This window comes from Scylla paramamosain, chromosome 18 (genome assembly GCF_035594125.1).
Source record: "Scylla paramamosain isolate STU-SP2022 chromosome 18, ASM3559412v1, whole genome shotgun sequence".
Lineage (NCBI taxonomy): Eukaryota > Metazoa > Arthropoda > Malacostraca > Decapoda > Portunidae > Scylla > Scylla paramamosain.
In genome coordinates, this window is record NC_087168.1 from 11,634,650 (window position 1) to 11,641,118 (window position 6,469).

Below are 6,469 nucleotides of genomic sequence, written 5' to 3' on the forward strand. Positions count from 1 at the left end.
TTTTTTTCTGATGTCCGTTGCATTTAATGTTTTTTTTTTTTCATTCTGTCTAGGTAACTCGTGCGCATTGACAGCACACACACACACACACACACACACACACACACACACACGGGGGGGGGGGGGAGAGAGAGAGAGAGGAGAGAGAGAGAGAGAGAGAGAGAGAGAGAGAGAGCATCAGTAAGGCATTGCCGGTACACGAAACTCAGGAATGTCTCTCATTAAAGCCTGTATGCGGCGGGTCAGCCATGAGGGAAGGGTTACTACCACCGCTACTACCGCTCTACACCACACACTGCACCATTACTACCACCTCCACTGCCGCCGCTGCCACTGTCAACACTACCATCTCTATTCTTGTCACGGTTTACACTACCAGCATCTCGAACACCACCACCATCACCTCCAACACCACCACGACCAACACCACCACCACCACCACCACCGCTGCCGTCAACACTAGCATCGTCGGCACCACAGCACCGTAACTTCCTTCACCACAACTCCCACTTTTACCATTATTATCTCCCTGCCTAAAATTCAGATTCATTAAGGCTGCCTAACTAAGTCTGTTTTTCCTCAAGAAGCAGAAAACTTCTTCAAACAAATTACCGTCACGAGGAACGGCACCCTGGTCCACGGGGAGCGGCGGAGCCAGTGCTGTCCTGCCCCGCTTCCCCCTCCCCCACTTCCCCACCTGGTCACGTGCAGTTCCTCCTGGAGCGTCTACTTCGGGTACCGCCAACCATCGGCACGAAAACATAAATTTCATTAAAACTCATCGTGTAAAAGTATAGAACCAGGCGACCAGATATTGGTTCCTCATGTCAAATTTTCCGCAATATCCGCGAGCCCAATTTATACCCCGTAGGGAATTTTTGCCGCAAAGAAAAATTCCCTGCAATTAATTTGATTTTTATCTTCTGAGAATTTAGTGCTTATGTGTAGAGGTAGGTTATATATATATATATATATATATATATATATATATATATATATATATATATATATATATATATATATATATATATATATATATATATATATATATATATATATATATATATATATATATATATATATATATATATATATATATATATATATATATATATATATATATATATATATATATATATATATATATATATATATATATATATATATATATATATATATATATATATATATATATATATATATATATATATATATATATATATATATATATATATATTTAGATAGATAGATAGATAGATAGATAGATAGATATAGATATATAGATACAGATAGATGGATAGGTAGGTAGATAGATATAAAGCTAGATAGATATATACATATATATATATATATATATATATATATATATATATATATATATATATATATATATATATATATATATAGATAGATAGATAGATAGATAGATAGATAGATAGATAGATAGATAGATAGATATAGACAGATAAATAGATAAATAGATAGATACAAACATTTTTTTTTCCAAAACTGGTCTGTAATGGTAAACAGAGCAGGGATCTTTTACAACCAGTGCTCAAACAGGGGCAAAAGCTTTGTCCGCTGCTTTTTACGGCTTGCCAGGCAATGGTAGTGTGCCTCGTGTCCGCGAATCTGTGGGCTGGATTCCAAGTTTGTGCCTGGGCAGACGATGCACATTCCAGCCAGCTGTTCAACCTCTTGCGGGTCAGTGGATCAATGGATACCTGGCCAAACTTGAGGAACGCAATTTGAGTTTACCAGGATATCACAGTCGCCTGTCTGTTTCGAGTTGAAAGGTGACTGCACTCAGAGAGGACTCGAAGTGTTAGTTAAAGTAGTTGCGTTAACCTTTCATATACCTAAACTAATAACAACAACCATAATAAATAGTGAAATGTGTGCTTTTCTTGTTCAGCTTATTAGGGATGCAATGACACATTCCCTAATGGCTCTGCTAAAGAAAAGAATATGATGCGCTTTTCCAGTGTTATCGAGCACTGACACGCACATTAAGAGTTGGAAATAGGCCGCCAAACAGCTATGACTGTGTGTGTGTTCGTTTCTCTCTCTCTCTCTCTCTCTCTCTCTCTCTCTCTCTCTCTCTCTCTCTCTCTCTCTCTCTCTCTCTCTCTCTCTTACACACACACACACAAGTACGAATATATTTGTGTGTGAGGTCGGGAAGTGCTGCATTTCAGTTTATTTGCGTTGCATATATGTATCATTTATATGGCACGTGATTCAGTCCCCTTGTTTATTGCTGCCATTGTGCTTTTACGACTGCATTCGCGATATAATTTTGGTATGGTATATATATTACTATTTCTCATATTTACACGTTTATATATTTACATTTTATTTTTCTTCCAAGTCCACTAGTTCGGCAGTCCAGGCTATGATGTCTGTTCCGTTCGTGCAGTCGTAGTCAGGAGTCAAGCAATCTGCTACAACTCTTAATTCCACTGTGTTTTGTGTTTGTTCTCTCGTAGGCTATGAATCTGTCAGTTGTCGAATTTTAATTGCAGATGTAAAGAAAAACGAGAAGACTGTCAGGAAATCACTTATGATTGACAGAATGCGCCAACAATATCAGAATGAGTGCAGTTTGTTACTCCACTACTGACTACGACACGTACTGGGTTGTGGTGGCATAGGCGCTGTTCTTATCATAGGGAAGTGTTTTCAAAAGTTCTGAAATGTGAGGTCTCTGCTTCTCATGCTGCCAGTCGCCCTCCTGTAACATTGAGATATATAGGAAAATAATGTGAAAGTCTTAACCCTCAGACATATACAGGTCACAAGTGGTAGGATAGACATGAATATTGCAAAGATCGACAGAATGTTACGTTTCTTCATCCTGACATTATTTCGAAAAGTGATATTCATTCTTCTGTTCTTTCCCATTCGTCGTTTTGATAATATTATATCACCTACTAACTTATTCAATGGCTCTTCAGGCTTCAGAATTCTCTGGAAACTTAAGGAAATATTTACTCTTCTAAACATTACTGAAAGTTTCAAATGGAAGATTCAGAACTGCCCTCAAACCAAGTAAAGGCTTCAAAGCTTTAACTTTATGGAATCTTCGAAACTCCTTTTAAACCTAATGGAATCTTCAAAATTCCCTTTAAGCTTAATAGAAGCCTTGAAGAACCCTTCAGACCCTATTGAGACGTCAGAACTACCCTCGGCCCTAATGGAGGCGCCCACGTTCCCCTCACGTCTATTGGAGACGAATCCCCTCTCACGTGGTCTCAGTAATGTCAGTTTGGAACATTAGTATAAAATTTGCATCGTTTCATCCCAGCGTCCCCCTAAGCTGAGATTACGTCGGCTTTACAGCTTTTTTTTTTCACCACTCCGCAATGGAAACAAATCTATCTCTGATTTAACAACGGTAGATTTTTATTGGTGTTTGCTCGTATGATTATTTATTTTTACGTCCCTCCCTAGCCCCACCCGAACTCTCTCTCTCTCTCTCTCTCTCTCTCCTCTCTCTCTCTCCTCTCTCTCTCTCTCTCTCTCTCTCTCTCTCTCTCTCTCTCTCTCTCTCTCTCTCTCTCTCGTTTATCGTATCTTTTCCTTTTATTGTGCACTATATCTTGGGGATGTTTTTCGTATCCGTTTCTTATTTCTGGTCAATATGTCTTGTGCATTCCAGCATTCAGATATGATCGAGAAAGTAATACTATAATTATTTGAGCGCATTATTTCGTGATATTTTCTCCTTAGTGTAGTTGTATTTTTGTTTGATTTTACTTTATGTGTGAGAAGTCAGCCAGGGACGAGAGAGAGAGAGAGAGAGAGAGAGAGAGAGAGAGAGAGAGAGAGAGAGAGAGAGAGAGAATATCGAAATATTTTCTCTCTTGAAAAGGTAAATAAAAGTAAAAGATCTTGAAACGAGAGGCCAAAGTTAGTTCCAAAGATGTCCTAGTTTTCCTATCTTCAAACAGTTCAAGTAATACGAAGGGAAAAAAGTCAGAAAGTTTCAGAGTTAACCGTTAAAAGGAAAGAGTGAAGGTACTGGTCAACTCTTGCATTAGTGAGATGGGCAGCATAGGGAATGGAAGTAAGCGAGGCCGTGTGAGGGAGAAGGATGCATTCATTTAGCAAGTTCAGAAGAGAAACAATTATAGAAATAACAATAAAAGATAACAAGAGATGGAATGTGACTGAGAGGCTGCAGAAAGTGTATTTTAGTGCACCAGTAAGATCCTTACCTCTAACTGCATTATCTGTTTTAAATGACTACAGATATTATGGAGCACAACTCTGTAGATGTACCTATTTTTCCTGAAAGACTAAATTTATAAAAGTGATATTTTTTTTCTTTTACCAAATGCACGTCTGAGCTAAAGCACATGATTAATGGCGCATTGTACGTCCCCGTTCTCTCATCCTTTTCCCTCTGGCCAGCATTTGGTGCGGACACGCCCAGACATGTTCCTGGATACCCACTGGAAGGCCACTAATCACGCACACACGCAAACACGCACGAGCATAGGCACTCTCTCTCTCTCTCTCTCTCTCTCTCTCTCTCTCTCTCTCTCTCTCTCTCTCTCTCTCTCTCTCTCTCTCTCTCTCTCTCTCTCTCTCTCTCTCTCTCACACACACACACACACACACACACACACACACACACACACACACACACACACACACACACACACACACACTCTCTCTCTCTCTCTCTCTCTCTCTCTCTCTCTCTCTCTCTCTCTCTCTCTCTCTCTCTCTCTCTCTCTCTCTCTCTCTCTCTCTCTCTCTCTCTCTCTGATAATAATTAAAGAAGATAGTAACACAGTCTCATGTGATGGGCAAATAGGGGACTACTGAAAGTGAAATATGGCGAGGAAACTCATACCAAAGTAGTCTTAATATAAGCGAATACGAGTGTAGTATACCACTGTTTTGGCTGAACTTTCGTAGCGTCTTTTCCATTCAGTGATTCTATATGCAGGAGAGTAATGTTTATTCTTCTTGAGAGTCATTGTCATGGTTCTTCCTTTTTCTCTTTTTCAGGGGATTTATGTGTGTATGTGTGTATACATTAAGGGTTGTCGCTTGTGATGTAGCATTTCCTTGCACCGGAAAGCAACAGAGTTGGTGCATACGATAATCAGAAAGAATAATAAAAAAAAAAAGAGGAAGCAGGGGAAGGGAAAGAAAATATTTGGTTAAATACGAGAGCAAGTGACTGCACGAGAACAAATGTATGATTTGCATAAAGAAATAAAAAATGAAGTCAGAGAGGGGAAGAGCTGGGAATAGTAAAGAGAAGAATGGAATGGTTGGAATTCATAATAGTACCTGAATCTTGTTAATGCAATATACAAAATGAATAAAGGAAAGGGACAGAAGAATCACATGTAAATGAGACCGTAAATGGAAACGGAAATATCAAAAAAAAAAAAAAGAATAAAAAGATAAACGCTATAAAAATTAAAGGTGACACATATAAAAAGCTCTGAAATTTTTAACCTTGCATTAATTTTTTGGGCGTTACTTACCGAAATGGCATTAGGGATGATATGTTTCCACTTTACATTTGCCGCTTCGCCAACCAAAATTTTATGATAAAGAACAAAACATTTCGTAACATTTTTTACGGGTGGAGATCCGCTTCGTAAACTGCACGTAAATATCACTTGAAAAATTCACGGCATATACCTACACGTACCTAATGGTCCAAAAAAATGTTGTCTGTACCCAATGTAAATGATGTAGTTTGTAGTTCGTGTTGATTATGGCGCAGCAAATACCAGCAATGCATGGCAGGTGTTGATATTGTATTTAAGAATAAGCTTTAAGGGGGTGAGGCGGGAAGAGTAGATACAGATTCAAGTGGGAAAGAACTATAAACCCGACGGAGATTAAACGTATTAGGGAGAGAGAGAGAGAGAGAGAGAGAGAGAGAGAGAGAGAGAGAGAGAGAGAGAGAGAGAGAGAGAGAGAGAGAGAGAGAGAGAGAGAGAGAGAGAGAGAGTGGTCTAGGAAGAATTGCTGTAAATCTTAATGCTGAATGAAGTTATTCAAGATTAGTAACTTGACTGGAGTAACAGTTGTACACAGATTAAAATCAAGGTTTCGGTATCTGAGTAAGTGCGACGGAAAGAACTGTATGTTGTAAGTCTTAATGCCAGTGCAAGTTTTATCCACATGTTGTAAATCTTGATAACAAGACAATAAAGCTAGAGCGCAAGAACAAGGTGTAATTTTTCCTGCAATTGTGCAGTAAGATTTGAAGGAGAATGACACAGAACTAATTGAATGCTGTAAATCTTGACACTAAGTCAAGTTATTTCCGTACTGATTCAAATCTTAATAACCAAGATAATAAGGCTAGAATATATGAGGCACGAGGCTAGAGTGCAATTTTTCCGGCAGCTGTATAATAAAGTATGAATTATGGTCAATAATCGACCGAAACACATGTTCTGGGTAATATTTTACGGCTAATGTTGCGGAC